We start from the raw sequence: 20044 nt of genomic DNA, 5'->3' as shown, positions 1-20044 counted from the left end.
TTTTTAAATCATTTTATTTATTTATTTATTTTTCAGAAGAAAGTTTTCAATCGCATTGTTGTTTTCATGCCTAAAGAGGAATTAAAAACACTCCGGAAAAAAATTTTTGATTTAGTTTCTCATAATTTGTGCATGAAAGGGTTAATATAATTTGACATACACATGACTGGTACCAAGCTGCAACTATGTACAAAATATCGTTCCGCTCCATTTCTCTTCCGTTACACTCTGTTAACTTTTGTTATTTTTTATGCACCATTTTCAAAAAAAACAAAAAATGCAATTTGTGAAATATCATTATGAAATTGGTTTTGCGCATCCATACTTTAAAAAGAAATAGTCATAGCCATAGACATGCACACCGTTCGTGGTGCTTGGCGGAGGTTTGCGTTGTCTGAACACTTGTTACTTTTGTGAAAGTTTGAAGGAAATCTAGGTCAGTGAAGTTACCATATTTGGTTCCTTACCCATAAGTGGCAAAAAAAAAAAAAAAAAAAAAAAAAATATATATATATATATATATATATATATAGTATATATATATAAAATACAACAAAAACACATGTAAGGTGAAAGGAATATGTATTTTAGAACCTTAGAACAACACTTTTAGAACATTAGACCAACATAAGTGACACCTGTCAACGTCCACATTACCCATTTGAACATCCTTACTTACATTAGTACTAGGGATGCACCGATACCAGTATCAGGTATCAAGTCCGATACTCAGCGTGTGTACTTCTACTCAGACTCGTAAAAGTACTCCGATACAACCGCACTGATACCACTTACAGCATTGTGACCTGCAGGTACGCGGTGGAGGAGTAATGTTAGCAGTGTGGAGATTTTTCGGATATGGACGCAGCGTTCTGTCCATCCTCTGCGTACATTCCATCCGTTTTCCGATGCGTACCCAGACGGAGAATACCATCGGGAACCGTAGAGGAAGAGGATCTGTTCATAGAGCGACTGTGTGAGTTAGAGAAAAATTACTGACAGATTTATAAAAACTACCCAGGGCTGGTCCGGTTTCCGTCCTACTTATAATTCTATGGGGGTACGGAGCGCCGCTAGCGGAAGTAAAAACGAAACTTAACACTCATTTATCTATTCTCTACCTCCTGATGCTTCGCTTTTAAACCTTACCAGTGAAAACGCTGCAACATTAGTATCACATTATTGTTACCTCTGTCGTCTCCATGTTTATTATTACTGACTTTCTTCGTCTTCTTCTCAAAAAACTTTACTTTTCTTCATGGTATTTGTCCGGTATGGTTAATTCAGAGTGGCGACCCCTTGTGGATTGATTGAGAAACGGTCATTCCAACACATTAAATGTCAGTAGCGGCACTTTTTTCCAGTCAGACTAATGACAACAACAATAAAGCACATGTACAAAAGGAACTAAGAACTGGAATGGAATTATTAAGTACTCGTATCGGTACTCGGTATCGGCAAGTACTCAAATATAAGTACTCGTACTCGGTCTGGAAAAAAAGTGGTATCGGTGCATCCCTACTGTAAATCAATGTGATATTTATGTTTATCGCCATGTTTATGGAATTACTTCTTGTGACATCTTGCGATAATAAATAAAGAAATCATCGCATTCGTGATTTAATGGAAAAACCGACATTACATAATTCTATTTATTTGATATTTAGTAAATATCGGTAAAGTTTTGCGCATATGTCCAATGAAAAAGCAACTACTATCTTGCAATGTGTGCAGAAATGATCAAAAACAGTCACTTGCCCAATAAAGGGTTAATATTCTTATTCTCCAGTCTTTTTTTTTCCCTCTGAAGTGCATTCATTCCCTCACATCCATTCATCTCCGTCTGTCTCTGCAGCTTCCTCATCATCTCTCGTTTATATCTTTTAAATCTTTGACTTCTCCACTCTTTCTCTTTTCCCTCCGTCTGTCTGCCTCCAGCGCTTAAAGGCTTGTCTTTCTCTTTTCCTCGTTGGTTTTGGATGCGGTTGAGTGTGTTCTGTGAATAATCTCCAGTCTCTTGTTTGATTTAAGGAACGCTCTGTGCTGTTCTGTTCTGTTCTGTTCTCTATTGTGTTTCAGAGCGAACACGTTGCGATCTGTTATCTGTCTGCCCGATTTTTTTCACACGGCGCGTTGTAATACCGTCAACACAGCGAGACGCGAGCTCGAAAATACACAAACTCTGAAACACACACATCTCCAGAGCATCTGCATATTGTTCACTTAGCTACACATAGCACACTTTATCTTCTTTTTTTGTCTTTTTCCATCCTTCTCTCTTATGACCCTTCATACAGTAAGAGTTGACAGAAAAAATATATATGAAAACATCATTTACTCATCCATCCCACACACACGCACACACACACACACACATATATATATATGTATATATATATGCACACCCTCACACAGATGGAGGGATTATGCGCTATCACATTAGCAGTGCAGCAGTTAATGGCCTTTATATGGAAGTAAATCTGTCTCATCAGATTTTGAATTATAAAAGCCATTGAATTTCTAGCACTGTTTTTTTTTTTTTTTTTTTTTTTTTGCACTGAAATTAAGAATCTGAATTTTTGGCTTCTGAATTTTTTGCAGAAAAAAATGCACTGAATAAGTGCAGTCCATTTACCATTTAAATCCAGTGTTAAATCTACATGTTTAAAATGGTAAAACTACATGTTTAAAATGTGAAATCTACATGTTTAAAATGGTAAAACTACATGTTTAAAATGTGAAATCTACATGTTTAAAATGGTAAAACTACATGTTTAAAATGGTAAAACTACATGTTTAAAATGGTAAAACTACATGTTTAAAATGTTAAATCTACATGTTTAAAATGGTAAAACTACATGTTTAAAATGGTAAAACTACATGTTTAAAATGGTAAAACTACATGTTTAAAATGTGAAATCTACATGTTTAAAATGGTAAAACTACATGTTTAAAATGGTAAAACTACATGTTTAAAATGGTAAAACTACATGTTTAAAATGTGAAATCTACATGTTTAAAATGGTAAAACTACATGTTTAAAATGTTAAATCTACATGTTTAAAATGTTAAATCTACATGTTTAAAATGGTAAAACTACATGTTTAAAATGGTAAAACTACATGTTTAAAATGTTAAATCTACATGTTTAAAATGGTAAAACTACATGTTTAAAATGTGAAATCTACATGTTTAAAATGGTAAAACTACATGTTTAAAATGTGAAATCTACATGTTTAAAATGGTAAAACTACATGTTTAAAATGTGAAATCTACATGTTTAAAATGGTAAAACTACATGTTTAAAATGTGAAATCTACATGTTTAAAATGGTAAAACTACATGTTTAAAATGTTAAATCTACATGTTTAAAATGTTAAATCTGCATGTTTAAAATGTTAAATCTACATGTTTAAAATGTTAAATCTACATGTTTAAAATGTGAAATCTACATGTTTAAAACATTAAATCTGCATGTTTAAAATGTTAAATCTACATGTTTAAAATGTGAAATCTACATGTTTAAAATATTAAATCTGCATGTTTAAAATGATAAATCTACATGTTTAAAATGTTAAATCTACATGTTTAAAATGTTAAATCTACATGTTTAAAGTATTAAATCTGCATGTTTAAACTGTTAAATCTACATGTTTAAAATGTTAAATCTACATGTTTAAAATGTTAAATCTACATGTTTAAAATATTAAATCTGCATATTTAAACTGTTAAATCTACATGTTTAAAATGTGAAATCTACATGTTTAAAATGTGAAATCTACATGTTTAAAATGTTAAATCTGCATGTTTAAAATGTTAAATCTACATGTTTAAAATATTAAATCTGCATATTTAAACTGTTAAATCTACATGTTTAAAATGTTAAATCTACATGTTTAAAATGTGAAATCTACATGTTTAAAATGTGAAATCTACATGTTTAAAATGTTAAATCTACATGTTTAAAATGGTAAAACTACATGTTTAAAATGTTAAATCTACATGTTTAAAATGTTAAATCTGCATGTTTAAAATGTTAAATCTTCATGTTTAAAATGTAAAATTTACATATTTAAAAAGTTAAATCTACATGTTTAAAATGTTAAACCTACATGTTTAAAATATTAAATCTACAAGTTTAAAAAGTTAAATCTACATGTTTAAAATATTAAATCCACATGTTTAAAAAGTTAAATCCACATGTTTAAAAAGTTAAATCCACATGTTTAAAAAGTTAAATCCACATGTTTAAAATGTTAACTCCACATGTTTAAAAAGTTAAATCCACATGTTTAAAAAGTTAAATCCACATGTTTAAAAAGTTAAATCTACATGTTTAAAATGTTAACTCCACATGTTTAAAAAGTTAAATCTACATGTTTAAAATGGTAAATCTACATGTTTAAAATGGTAAATCCATATTTAAAAAGTTAAATCTACATGTTTAAAATGGTAAATCTACATGTTTAAAATGGTAAATCCATATTTGAAAAGTTAAATTTACATGTTTAAAAAGGTAAATCTACATGTTTAAAATGTTAAATCTACATGTTTAAAATGTTAAATCTACATGTTTAAAATGGTAAATCTACATGTTTAAAATGGTAAATCCATATTTAAAAAGTTAAATTTACATGTTTAAAAAGGTAAATCTACATGTTTAAAATGTTAAATCTACATGTTTAAAATGTTAAATCTACATGTTTAAAATGTTAAATCTACATGTTTAAAATGTTAAATCTACATGTTTAAAATCTTAAATCTACATGTTTAAAATCTTAAATCTACATGTTTAAAATCTTAAATCTACATGTTTAAAATGGTAAATTTACATTATACAATCTACTTCACAAATTACAGGCCTATTTCTCTTCTCCCACAATTCTCCAAAATCCTTGAAAAAACTCTTTAATGACCAATTAAACATATTCATAGAAAAATACAAATTACTTTCAGACAGTCAATATGGATTCAGAACCAACCGATCAACATCACTAGCATTAACTGAACTCACTGAAAAAATCACAAATTCCATAGATAATAAAAAATTCACAGTTGGAGTTTTCGTTGATTAAAAAAAAAACATCTGATACTGTAACTCATGACATTTTAATCAAGAAACTGAAACAGTATGGAATCAGGGGAGTGGTGCTGTTTTGGGTTAGAAGCTATTTGGAGAATAGGAAACAGTTTGTGATGATGGGAGATTGTCGTTCTGAGTGTTTGGGTACTGTGTGTGGTGTCCCCCAGGGGTCAGTGTTAGGGCCTGTTTCCTGTCCACATTTGTGGACTAGAGTTTCATAACTTTATACAAAAAAAAAAAGAAAAGAAAACTACACCACAAAGGACATTCCATAAAAATTTGAAAAACTGCGTCTGAAAAAACTGTTGCATCATGATGTTTCCAATAGAGGCACTTATTTAATAAAAAAACAAAAAAGCTTGTACTTTGCTGACATTTCCTGGGTCTCAGGAGGATACGAAAGGTAAAATCTAGAGAAAAATTCCACAAAAGTAGCACTGGGTCTTTATGGGTTAGATTCCTGTCTGCTCTCGGACGGCTGTGCAAACTGAATGTGTCCATAAAACGCTGCTATTTTCTACTTTCAGTAAATACGTTGGTTCGTCAGTTTACTGGGAACATATTAGCACAAATTAAAACTTCCTTCTGTCTCATTTCCTGTTAATATAAAAAAACAATAAGTTTGATGTTAATGCTCCGTCTGTGCTCTAATGAAAAGTTCTGACACCACAGCTTCATCATTTGTCAGCTTTGTTTCTCGCTCACAATCCCTCTTCTCATTAACTCTGTATTTGATGTACCTCCTAGCTGAATATCTCTATATATATGTTTTTGTCTTCCACAGCGCTTTACAATGTTTTCTGGTAAATAAATGAGGCAAAAAAAAAAAAAAAAAACACACTGAATTACCAGAAGTATTTATTACATCTGGATATGGCAGTGGTTCACAGTATTATTTTAATTAGATTCAAAGCCTCTTTACCTCCTGTAGATATAAATAATAAGGAAGTGTCTACTGTGGGTTCGGAGGGGGGCACACCGTACAGTGAAACTGAAACTTAAGATGCTTTACTAATTCCTCTATGTCTTCTGTTGTTGTTGTGCACCTCATTTTCCTATTCCCTACCTTCAGAAACTTTTATTGGAGAGGGCAGGATATTTGTTTCCTGCACTGGAACTGGGCTTGGATGACAGCCTGGTGTTTGCTCTGCGGCTAAATTCTCAAGCGTTGCTAAGTAGTATATCAAATATGTGACATTCCTGTCAATGAATCACATGCTGTGGACAAATGTTTGAGCATATCGGAGGGATTCCACCCTTTTAAGAAATGGAAGCTTTGCAAGTGTTCCCGGGCCATTCCACTGAATGGGTGCCATTTTCGTCCCCAGGATGTTATATGTATAAATGTGCATGAAAATCAACTCTAAAATACATTTTACTATTAAGCAAAGTGTCCTGCACATTGAGCTAATTGCAAATTTCAAATATTTATTTAAAAACATTAATAAAAACTACCTAGAACACTGAAAAATAGCATTTGTTGCCTGTCCCCATTCTCTAATGCTACACTTTACCATGAAATATAATGATTAAAATACTTCAGAAATGTTATTTTTTTGCATTGTTGTGTGACTCCATATTCCATCTATGCGTTAAATACATTTTTTTCATGAGAAATCTATAATATTTTTGTGAAAATATACATTTTAGTCGTGTTCCTGGGTTCTCACTCAGTCCTGTAACCCTAACACATTCTCCCCTCGGAAAAATTTTGAATATTCCACAAGTCCCATGTTCAGCAAGAAGTGACATCAGCTGGATTTTCTGAAGGTCATGAGAAGATCAAAACTAAGTTCTTTCATTTTTTTTTTTTTTTCTAAATATTTGATGATATTGTAACTGTGACTGAGAAGGTTAATCTCAACGCTCAGTCCTGTTACCAAAATTATTTCTTCGATGTTATTTGTTTATCTTAAAAATACATATTTTTTGCAAATCACAAGAATGTGCTCAGTGTCCTCCTGCTATTCCCATGAATGCCATGTGGCTGTATTTCATGAACTTGCTAATTCTGTGCTAAAAACTCATTCCTGTTACTTTCAGTCCTGTTACTCAAATAAAGAGTAACAGGACTGAGTAACAGTAACAGGAGTGAGTAGCATCCTCTGGTTTATTGATTTATTAGTGAATGTTACTCAATATAATACTATTCACTTGATTTTAAAGTTTTACAGTTGAAATTATTCTATTCATTTGGCTAGTTCTGTTATACTGTAGTACATAGAGCAATCTGCACGTATCTGTGCAACCTCTAAATTTGAATTAATTTGCATAAAATTTGGACCGAAGTAATTTGGCCGGATATGGAACCAAATGCAGGGTTCTAATCCAGAGAATCTGAAAAAAAAATTTTTTTGGACCACCCTAACACACACACACACACTCATTCCTGTTACCCAATGTTCATTCCTGTTACTAAATAACTTTTTCTAAAAAATAAAGATAAACCACCGGATTTTTTCAATTATGTGTGGTCCATTCTTTGTCCAAGTATTTAATGAATTGCATCATAAAAATTTGGATAAATTTGAGGTTTGGGTCTCCTTTAAAATGAAAAAATGACTTTGCGGTTTTAAGAAAATTACAACTTGCGTGCATATATAGTGATTTTTTTAGTCACAAATATTAATTATTTTAACATGGAACCAACCATTTCTTTAAAATAAACACTTTGTTGAGAGGAAAACAAAGGAATTAGTTGACAAGCTTTTAAGTGTGCTTTTTAAATGTCACATAAGTTTTGGTAACAGGACTGAGAAAAATGCAATCATGTTCCGCTTAAAAACCTTGTAAAGAATGAAATAAAGTTGCCTGAGATGGACCAGTACACATTTTGAAGAGTTAAATATGTGTGTTATTAGATTCAGTGTTGAAAACAGATAAAAAATGAAGTTTAATTTGGAAGAGTTATAACAAGCAAATGGCACCCAGCGGTGGAACGGCCCTCCCAGTGGACCTGGTGTCGTCTTTTTGGACCATTTTTGCTTCAATGCCATGTTGGCTACGTTTTAAACCAAAACAATGCAGCGTACGTGTGACGTCATCACGCATGTGCAATGAAGGCGAAATCAATAAGCAGAATCGTTAAGCAGCAGGCAAACAATTCCAAGGAATCGAGCTACTGGGAACTGGTTCTCAAAAAGAACCGATTCTTTTTGAGATCCAGTTCTCGATTCCCATCCCTATCTGTCGCTATTGCCGCATTTCCACTATGTGGAACCAGCTCGACTCAGCTCGGCTCAACTCGGTATTCCCGGAGACCGTTTCCATTACAGGACAGGACCGACTTTACAGTGCCTGGACGTCATAGCGATGCAGTGCATTATTTCCGTGTTGTCTGCTCAGAGATTTGCTGAAAACTCGCTCGTTGCGTGTTGTCTCGTCTGAATTTTTACGTCAGCCACCAAAGACTGAATCTCCTCGACAAACCATGGTGTAGTTTTGGGCTGTTATCATGTAGATTAACGTACCGCTATATTTACTGTCAACTTCCGCATCTGTTTTTTGGTAAAACAGCAGGTCACAAAGAAAACTGTCTGACCAATCAGAGATCTGCAGTGTTATACGTCACGGTTTAGTATCACTTGGAACCTCGGCGGAGGTGATACCAAAAAACTAGTACCGGGTACCAGATTCCAGGTCCTTTTTCGTAATGGAAATGCGAAAAGGCCTAAGCGATTAGAGTCAAGCCAATACCACGTGGTGGAAACGCGGCATATGTTATGTTTTTGGGTTCTGCCTTGCTACTATTCTTCAACAGGGTGGGGAAGCAAAATGTACAATGAACATTTAGTTGTTTTTTCTCAGCAGGCACTACGTCAATTGTTTTGAAACCAAACATATATTGATGTCATAATCATACCTAACACTATTATCCATACCTTTTCACAAACTTTTGCCCATATGAGTAATCAGGAAAGCAAACGTCAAAGAGTGTGTGATTTGCTGAATGCACTCGTCACACCAAAGGAGATTTCAAAAATAGTTGGAGTGTCCATAAAGACTGTTTATAATGGAAAGAAGAGAATGACTATGAGCAAAACTATTACCAGAAAGTCTGGAAGATACTATTAAAGAAGAATGGGAGAAGTTGTCACCCGAATATTTGAGGAACACTTGCGCAAGTTTCAGGAAGCGTGTGAAGGCAGTTATTGAGAAAGAAGGAGGACACATAGAATAAAAACATTTTCTATTATGTACATTTTCTTGTGGCAAATAAATTCTCATGACTTTCAATAAACTAATTGGTCATACACTGTCTTTCAATCCCTGCCTCAAAATATTGTAAATTTTGCTTCCCCACCCTGTATAAGCTACATTTTCCCAGCGCAATTTCAAAACAGCAGCTCATCGACTGTTCATTTAACTTTATGGTCTTTCCCTTCTGTACTTTTATGCGTCTTCACATTTGTTCTCATACTTGCCTGTCTATGTGCTACAGTACCCATAAACTACACCCAGTCCATCCATCTTCTTCTGTAATGGCTCCATCTGTGCACTCCCCATGGGTTAGTGTCTGCGCTGATGAAAACGACCCCAGTGACAGTCCAACACAATCCATGTTCAACCTACACCTTTGGGCTCAGGTTACCGGCGGAGCAGAAAATGTTTTATAAGTCAGTGTCAGGTGATGTCATGGTGACCCGTCAAGGATTTTATATATGTATACAAGTCATTTTGTATTTGCTTTAATAGCAGTTGAACATCCTGCTCTACAAATCCCTATTGTTTTTAAATTTGGACATTCTGGTCAAAACACATAGGAGCCGATTTACTAAGATCGCAAAAAATGGGCACAAATTTGCTTGTTTGCACCAAAAAATGCATGTGCTATTGATTTGCGTGTCACTAGTGATCAACTAAGATTGTCTGTGAATATAAAAAAAGGTGCAAAGTCTTGGAGAACGCCCTATTTAAATGATGATTTTGTGTGCGCTAACAAAAATTATTTCATATACTATTAGGAACTTAAAGTCGTCATATTTCAAGAGTAAAGCCATGAGAATAACATCGTAATATAAAAACAGGTGGGAAAATTATTCTAATTTATGAGAATAAAGTCGTAATTTAAAAACAGCTGGGAAAAATATAATTTTTGAGAATAATGTCATAATTTAAATACAGGTGGGGAAAAAAGAAAATCATAATTTACGAGAATAAAGTCGTAATTTATCAAACAGGTGAGAAAAATATAATTTACGAGAATAAAGTCAAAAATTTAAAGACAGGTGGGAATAATATCGTAATTTACGAGAATAAAGTCATAAGTAAAAAACAGGTGGAAAAATATCGTAATTTATGAGAATAAAGTCATAATTTAAAAACAGGTGGGAAAAATATTGTAAATTTACAAGAATAAAGTCATAATTTAAAAACAGGAGGGAAAAAAATAATAATTTACGAGAATGAAGTCGTAATTTAAAAACAGGTGGGAAAAATATTATAATTTACGAGAATAAAGTCGTAATTTAAAAACAAGTGGGGAAAAATATTCTAATTTACGAGAATAAAGTCATAATTTAAAAACAGGTGGGAAAAATCTCCTAATTTATTACAATAAAGTTGTAATTTAAAAACAGGAGGGAAAAAATTCTAATTTACGAGAATAAAGTCGTAATTTAAAAACAGGTGGGAAAAATATTTTAATTCACGAGAATAAAGTCATACCCACTCATCGCATGATGGAGAACTTGGAGCATTTTGTGAGGTTATACTTTTGTTTGGGGTTTACGCACGGTGAAATACCTATTAGCCCCGCCCACCATCAACACATCCAACAGAAGTGAAAGTTGATGCTTCGCTTGTTGCGTTCGCTGTAAACTCTGTCATCAACAAGGCTTAAGGCTTACCATTTCTAAATTATGACTTTTTATCGGACTATTGCAAATTTATTCTCAAAATATTACAACTTTAATCTCATAAAAGTATGACCTTATTTTCACATTTTCATTTTATTCTTTTTTTTTGTGTGTGTGTGTCTGTGTGTGGGTTTTTTTCACCCTTAAAGACCCACAACTATTTTCGTCACAGCTTCCAAATGACTTTTATTTTTTTGTAGGTCTTTCCAAATGTATTTTTTGCTATTTATTATATTATTATCCTTTTCATTTACAGTTACATTTTTCTGTGAAAATCGGATATTTTCCTTTATTTAATGTAGTGATGTAGATATATCGGAGTAAATCCAAACGTTATTAAATCAAATCAGGACAAAAAAGAGGAAATGGGATTTTTTTTCAACAAAATCTATCATTAACCCAGTGTCTCCATCCACTTTCGTTGGTCCAACTCCATGGGTTTTACTGGTGAATCAATGTTCTAGAAGATGACAGTGTTTCCATGGTAACTACGAAGCCTCTGCACGTCCAAATGGGTCATATCTGATGAACATGAAAAGACTATTGATAGGATTAGTGGTTCAACAGTTGCTGGTGCAGTAGATGCTTTTGGTCAACGGTAGATGTTTGGGTCTTTATGGGTTAATCCTTATGCTAATACTTAGCATATTTCTGCTATATTACAATTGTATGTGTCTTATATATTTAGAGACTGAGAAATCCATTAATATGATCATTATAACTTTGCTAAAGCAACATCCTAACGTCGTCTGAAGTCTGGATTGTACATATACATATAGTTGTTACTTCATTCTTTGGGCGTCGATCTTGACCTTAAATCATGGCTGATACGTCAAATTTGGAGGGCAATGTCGACCTACATTCTTCAGGTCTTTCGGGGTCAGTGCGTGGTCATGAGGGCAGAAGCTAAACACAGATGAAAATAAGATTATAAGATTAAATATGATTATATAGTAACATAGACGGTACAGGTCTCTGTTATTGGTTACAGTAGTAGTATAACAATGGCGGCTGCTCGTCTTTCAGACAGGGGAAGCACAATGTCGGCTTACATCAAAAAAATTGTCGAGTTATTTAAACATAAATTCGGCCCTCCGTTTCTTTTTAAGAAAATGGTCAGTGACCTTATCGTACCAAGTAAACAAGAAAACGCTGAAATTATGTTAAATTGAAACAAGGAAGTACAATGGGTGTGTCTTATTTACAGTGCAAGAAATGAACGAGTAATTTCGTAGTGGTTTCTCTCTCGATTTCACAGCAGAATGCGCGACGGTATTAAACTGAACTCGCCGCCTCCGCTCTGCAGATGCTAACCTTCTCACCCCCATCACCAAGACTAAGCTCCGCACCTTGGGTGACAGGGCTTTTGCCATCACCGCCCCCACCCTCTGGAATTCTCTACCCATTCACATCCGGAACTCCGACACACTCACCTCATTCAAAAGCCAACTCAAATCCCACCTCTTCAGATCATCATTCGAAAACTGACCGCCCGTTCAACCTCCTCCACTCTCATCTACCTTCTTTTGTGTGTTTTTCTTTTGTCAGTATTTGTCTCTGTATTAGTTCTTCGATTACCATTTAGTATTAATTTCGTATCTGTTTACCCGTTGGATGTATGTTTGTCCCTTGGTTGTTTATTGTAAAGCGTCTTTGAGTACTTAGAAAAGCGCTATATAAAACCGATGTATTATTATTATTATTATTATTATTATTATTGTTATTATTATTATTATTATTATTATTATTATTATTATTATTATTATTATTAACTCTGTCAAGTGAAGGAGTAGATCTCAAAATAGCTGTCAATCAAATGGGATTCTGCCTTTCGACTGATCCTCCAATCAGCACGTGGAAGCCCAGCGTCCAGCCTGGCCGAGCTCCGCCCACAGCTTCATTCACCCCCAGAGACGCCAGGCGTCCAGGGGCGGGACAACATCGTGGCATTTATCCAATTACCGTCCAGTTTTGAGGCAATGAAAAAAACTGTCCCATTCAGTCCCATTGAAGTGCATGGACGCTGAGCGCAGGGTTCCTGCGGGGTCTTAAAAAGTCTTAAAAGTCTTGAATTTCCAAATCTACATTTAATACCTTAAAAAAGTATTTAAAAGGTATTACATTTGATATGGTAGGTCTTAAGTTATGTTGCCATAAAGTTGTTTGCTGTATTGTGTTTAAATATGTCTGTTAAATGTCCAAGCTGCAAAGAAAGTAACGTTAGTTGACTCAGTTCCACCCATTCCAACCTGATACTGAAATTAGGAACCGATTATTGCTAACTTTACAGCCTGCGGTAAGAAATGACTCAGAATGATGGGAATAACGGCATTGGAGTAAATAAATAGATTTTCACCACTATGGTTGTGTAATAGGTATTAAATTCTGTTCTAAGTCGTCTTAGAAAGGTCTGAAAAAGTCTTAAATTTAACTTGTAGAAATGTGTAGGAACCCTGTGAGCGTCTACGGGCAAATGCACTGAGCAGAGATCAAATGAGAAAACAGCGCAACGGGAATGTATGAGAAGTGAACAACATCGAGTCTGTTGATTTGTGATAAAGCTGATTCTGAACGAACTCGTCTGTGAAATGAACGTGTTCTAACACATTTGTAGTCAATGAAATGTCAACACAACTGAACATATTTGACCACTGAATTTGAGTAATTTTAGGGGAAGTCGAGCTTCCCTTGCAGTCTGTGAGAAATCGCTGCTGTTTCTAAATAACAATTAGGTTGGTATCTTTTGTGTTTATGTTCATGTTTATGCATTTGGCAGATGCTTTTTTCCAAAGCGACTCACAGGGGAAAACCAATCAAATCACTCAATCAATCGAATTTTATTTATATAGCACCAGATCGCAACAAAAAAGTTATCTCATGACACTTTACTGTATATATAGAGTTGGTCAAAACCAGATTCTAAGCCAATTTACAGAAATCCAACAGAGTCCTCCAGGAGCAAACACTTGTGACTGGTGACAGTGGTGAGGAAAAACTTCCCTTTAACAGCAGAAACCTGGAGCAGACCCAGACTCCTGGAAGATGGACGACTGACATGACCAGTTGGGGTTAAAGAGAGAGAGTAAAGAAAGAGAGAGAGGGAGAGCGATAGTGATAGAGACTGGGGTAGAGGGGGAGAAGGGGGGAGTAGGGGGAGACACATGGAGGCAGTTGAGGATAAGTGAGTGATGATGATGATGGCAGGAGAGAGGCAGGACCACCGCAGCAGGTCCAGAGATAATCCTAGGAAATTCTGTGATAATCCTGGGAAAAACGTTATTAAAATATTTCAAATGGAATGTCTGACAGTGCTAGGACAGGAGGTGCTCTTGGAAGAGCTGGGTCTTCAGGAGCTTCTTGAAGATAGGCAGGGACGCCTCTGTTCTCGTAGTACTGGGTAGAGCGTTCCACCAACGTAGAACGACCCATGAAAAGAGCCTGGATTGTCTTGCACAAGGTCTGGGGACCACCAGACAACGTTCCCCAGACGAGCGGAGTGGTCGTGGAACATTGTGTTGTTTATTTGCTTTATTATACAGCAGAGGATTGGGGGGATTTCGGGGATATACCCTTGGTGTCGGCCCACAACAGCATAAGCCTCATTTAATCCAACTGTGCCACTGTGTTTTTGTTGTGTTCATCCAGTATCAGTGTGTTGGGTGTACGAACTGCAGATTAATGTAATGTTACGGTATGTTATTGTTGAGCGACTGAATGTGGGAGTCCTTTTAGGTTATTGAGATCTTCAGTCACTACAATTTTGATCTGAAATGTGTTTTTTTTTCCCTCTTTTCTTTTTTCTGCAGGCAGATGGATGATGCTGATCCCTCACTCCGGTATGGAGTGACAGATGACAGAGGGATTTATACAGCAAGAGAGTGAGAGAAACAGGGAGGTAACGAAAGGTTCACTGCCTCCGGTAACAGGAAACAGTGGAAAAGGTCAAGCACATCGATCGGAAGGCGTGAAGACAAGTAAGTGACCGCATTCGTAGACAGTATCGGATGACAAACATTCTCACCTTGTCTTTCACTTCTGTCTCTCTTGCTTTTTTTTCCTCTTTGGCTACAGCAAAGTTACTTTACTTCCCACTTCCTACTTTACCTTTTCATTTATTCTTTGTTAGTCACTTTTTCTTTCTCCAAATGCAACCCTTGGCGAAAGATGTACATTTCCACCTGCAGTGGTCTGAAAGCTCAATATTTCAGTCTAAAAGAGCCTCACATTTGTATCTGCAATGCAGCAAGGCACTTCAACTTTTTTTTTTTTTTTTTTTTTTTGCAGTTTTGCTGTTTTATCTTCAAGACATGCGGCTTTAGAAGATATGCTTCTTGAGCCCTTTGCTAAACCGCAACAGTAACTCAGCAAACAGTCCATTCTAGTATTTCTATTTTAAATCCTACTATGGCAGGGGTGTCAAACTCGTTTTAGTTCAGGGGCCACATTAAGCCAAATTTGATCTGAAGGGGGCCGGACCAGTGAAATAATAACATAATAATATATAAATAATCTCAACTCCAAGTTTTCTTCAATGTTTTAGAGCAGGGGTCTGCAACCTTTATTATCAAAAGAGCCATTTTGCCCCCTCTTCCGCCAAAAAAAAAATAGTCTGGAGCCGCAAAAAATAACAGAGCTTATAAACTTTTAAAAGTTTCAATCTTTTTTACATTTGATCTGTTACAACCACTGAATACAACAAACAGAAGTGCAGTGTGGAATGGATTCTGGAGTATGATTACTCTAAAAGTACACGGTAAAAGTATTTCATAGTATTTGTGCTAATAGTATATGAAGTACTAATACCAAAAATACTAAATTCACAAGGTACTCATTGGAAAAAAAAAAAAAAGTATTCTCCTTGAATTTAGTCTTAAAGCCTATTCCAGATGAAAAAACAAACATTTTTGGAGCTTGGAAGGGATTTTTGAGTATGATTACTTCAAAAGTACACAGTAAAAGTAGTTCATAGTATTTTTTCTAATAGTATTTGAAGTACTAATACCAGTTGTAAAAAATTCATGAGGTACTTATTGGAAATCATAATTTTATTCATCATTGAATTTAGTCTTAAAGCCTATTTCAGACGAAAACAAACACTTTTGTAGCTTGGAATGGAATCCGTTGTAGGATTACCCCAAAAGTACACAGTACTTATACTCATTCAGTTGCTCTATGAAAAGTATCGCTATTTATGAAAATGATTCTCTTCAAAACTCAACACTGCCTCCACAGTTCCCAGTTGTACTGCTCCATATTCTTCCGGAAAATGGGCAGAATTATGTGAGTAATATACAAAGGACGGACAGAACCCTCCGTCCATATCCGTCTGCGTCTTTAACGTAGAGCAGAAATGAGCCCTTACTTTTGTTGTCCGGAAGGCACATTCGCTCCATGCAGCTCATCTACCGTAATTGTAGAATAAGTAGCGCACAAGAAAAACGCTAGCGGCTGGCTTGACCATAAAGAGGAGAATTGCAGCTGGCTTGACCGCAGTAAAGGGAGGAGCCACTACAAGGAGGATGAAGAGCCACAGGTTGCCGACCCCTGTTTTAGAGCGAAAAAAGTAAAATTATGCGATGACAATGTTTGGATCTACCAACTCTCCTTTAAAATAATGTGAATAACATGAACAAACTGCAATTCTTAAGAAAACTAAGTGCAATTTCAACAATATTATGTCTCAGTTTATCATTTACACATGTAAATTATAACTTACAGATCACAGTGGATCTACAAGTACACAAAACATTTAATAAAGAGGCAGAATACCGGTAAACTTACACTTCAGATATTTCAAATTTTTCATATTTGTTCAGGTTATTCATGTTTTTTTTGTGAAATGATTGTTTGTTTTAGTGTAAATACAGTAAAAGGACATAAAAATGCTTACATTTAGAAAGGAAACATTTGGAGTTGTGAGTATTTATAGGTTATAATGATAGTATTTTACTGGAATGACCCACTTGAGATTAAATTAGTCTGTATGTGGAACCTGAACTAAAATGATTAATATCTTCAGTGCGATTTTTACATTTCACAAATTAATCCCACGGGCCGGACTGGACCCTTTGGTGGGCCGGATGTTTGACACCTGTGTACTATGGGGTGTCTTTCCCCGAATAACACGTGTTCATGCGACTGCAGTTAACCTGAATAATGGCCGACTGAAAAGCACTGAATCAGATTTTATAGTGCTGTAGTTCCGTAACCTGGTGCTTAGACTAAGGAAACACAGTGTACAGACCCACATTGTTACAGTCTGGTTTTGATGTTTCCTGTAGTCCAGTCCCTCCAATAGCTCCTACCATCAGCTTCAGTCTAAATGGCGATAAACGGCGATGCTCAAGTGTCTTCAGAGTTTTCTTGTCTTTTTGTGAGCAGTCTGGTAGATGTCTAAGTAACCCAGGATAAACTCCTCCTTTAGATATATTAATTTCTTCTCTTCTTAATACAGGGGCTCAAACATGTAAACTGGAGGCCAAATGCGGGACTCATTTTAGTTCAGGTTCCACATACAGACCAATAATAGCATAATAATTCACAAAAAATAATGATTCCATATTTTCTTTTCGGTTTGATGTGAAAAAAATGTTACTTAATATTATTATGCCAATGAATAACAACAACTTCAAACTTTGATTTTGTTTTAGTGCAAAAAATAACATTAAATTATGAAAATATTTACATTTCCAAACTATCCTGTAACAATAAAATACGAATAACCTGAACAAATATGAACAACCTGAAATGTCTAAAGAAACTTAAGCACTATTTTAACAATTTTCTGCCTGTTACTAAACATTTAGTGTCTTTGTAGATCCGATCCATAATGCACATGTAGAAATGATAAGTTGAGGCAGAATATTGTTAAACTTGCACTTATTTTTCTTAAGAAATTTCATTTTTTTCACGTTACTCACATCTTTTTTGTTTGGATAGTTTATAAAAGTAAGTATTTTCATAATTTAATTGAGTTTTTTGCAGTAAAACAAAGACAAAAATTTAGATTTGTCAATATTTATAGGTTATTATGTTATTATTTTACTGGTCTGGCCCACTGGAGATCAAATCGGGCTGAATGTGGCCCCTGAAAGAAAATGAGTTTGAGACCCTTTTCTTACTATCTCCAGACGAGTGCCCCACGGTTCAAACCTAATATTTTATTTACTATTAACATGAATGATTTGGGATGACATGTTGGTGCAGCGGATAGCACTTGTGCCTCACAATAAGAAGGTCCTAGGTTCGATTCCAACACCAATCGATGGGGCTGTGTGGAGTTTGCATGTTCTCCCCGTGTCTGCTTGGGTTCTCTCCGGGTACTCTGGCTTCCTCCCATCATCCACATACAGGGTGGGGAAGCAAAATGTACAATGAACATTTAGTTGTTTTTTCTCAGCAGGCACTACGTCAATTGTTTTGAAACCAAACATATATTGATGTCATAATCATACCTAACACTATTATAAATACCTTTTCAGAAACTTTTGCCCATATGAGTAATCAGGAAAGCAAACGTCAACGAGTGTGTGATTTGTTGAATGCACTCGTCACACCAAAGGAGATTTCAAAAATAGTTGGAGTGTCCATAAAGACTGTTTATAATGGAAAGAAGAGAATGACTATGAGCAAAACTATTACGAGAAAGTCTGGAAGATACTATTAAAGAAGAATGGGAGAAGTTGTCACCCGAATATTTGAGGAACACTTTGCGCAAGTTTCAGGAAGCGTGTGTTAATCCTCCGGTACTACTAACCGTGGTTCAGCACTCCGTTTAAATAGGGTCCTGACCTCTCGTGTCTGAACTGGGCTCTTACCCTCACGAACTAACCCGAAGAGGTACTACTCAGCTGAACTTATTTTGGAACACTCGCCTGTCTTCTAACTACCTTTAATCCCAACCTCTGCCCCGCTAACCCTGGTACCAGAACTGCCAGGAGAAACCCACGTCTGTGGTCAGTAATAATACCAGTCCAGTTGGTTTTTGGTAGCTGTTCCACATGGATTAGTGCACTTGTTACATGACAGGTAATAATTTAAAAGCCAGGAAAAATAGGCTTTCGGGACATAAAATAGTAGGTGGATAAAGGCCAAGATACCTTTGAGACTTTTGATGTTATGCACACAATAAACCTAACGTTTTACATTCACCAGCATATTATGCCACACAGGGAAATAACTCAAGGAGAATTTAGAATTTACTTTTTATAAATTTATTGTAGGCAATTTTAGCAAAGCAAAGCATATACATAAATCATCAATCAATTAATCCCTAATAAAATCATTAAACTGAACTTCTAAAACCATAAATCAATATCCTGATTATTAAACCTAAACTGTCCTCAATTTTCCTTACTTCAACGCAATCCCTGTTGTAATCTGTCAACCCACAGTTCAGCCTTGTGAAAATGTCCCTAATTGTTGCCTCGCTTGATCTCCTCAAGGGGAAGAAAAACATAAAAATAGAATGGTGTTGAAAGTCTCTTTTCTTCAATCAAAAATTGAAAGAAAATCAAAATTGGAAAAGTTCTCAAATAAGAATAATTATTTCTCTAACTTCTGTAAAATGAAAAATCCCGAAATGATAAAAAGATCAAAAATTAGAAAGTGTTGTAAATCCGGTTAAATCGGAAAAGTAAAACTATAAAACTAGAATCCAAAAATCAATCTAGATTAACAAGTCGAATAGACTGAATCCGTAGAAAATCCAATAACCGAGAAAAATCGGATAAATGGAAATAAAACTAATGACTTCTAAAAGTCTTTTGAAAAAGGTTCAAATTCATAAAGAACTGAAAAATTGGAAAAAGAATCCAATAAGATAAATTCGTAAAAATTCACTTAATCGGATAAGATCGGACAAATAAGAATAAAAATGGAAAACTTCTTTAAACTACAAAGTTGTCTGAAAAGACTTAAATTCCTAAAGAATTTGTAATACAAGAAAAAGAGTCCAATAAGTGAAAATGTAAAAATAGTAATTACAATTAAATATAGAAAAAGGTCTAACCTAGTAAAAATAGACAATTGTATAATTTAGAAAAATAGGATTATCACTTACCGAGTATTAATCGGAAAAAGTTACAAAACCGGAGAATTCGGA

At 34.9% G+C, this 20044-nt stretch overlaps 1 protein-coding gene across 1 annotated transcript in view; it reads left to right on the top strand.

The window, feature by feature from the left end:
* htr2cl1 (5-hydroxytryptamine (serotonin) receptor 2C, G protein-coupled-like 1) overlaps positions 1–20044 on the top strand; it is a 402018-nt gene that overhangs the window by 209335 nt on the left and 172639 nt on the right. The window contains 1 exon segment of the mRNA XM_030162626.1: positions 14748–14915. The gene's annotated coding sequence lies outside the window, so the exon portion shown is untranslated.

The sequence above is a fragment of the Sphaeramia orbicularis genome, chromosome 18 (assembly GCF_902148855.1).
Source record: "Sphaeramia orbicularis chromosome 18, fSphaOr1.1, whole genome shotgun sequence".
Lineage (NCBI taxonomy): Eukaryota > Metazoa > Chordata > Actinopteri > Kurtiformes > Apogonidae > Sphaeramia > Sphaeramia orbicularis.
The sequence above is the reverse complement of the archived record's forward strand: the minus strand, read 5'-3'. Positions and strand labels throughout refer to the sequence as shown.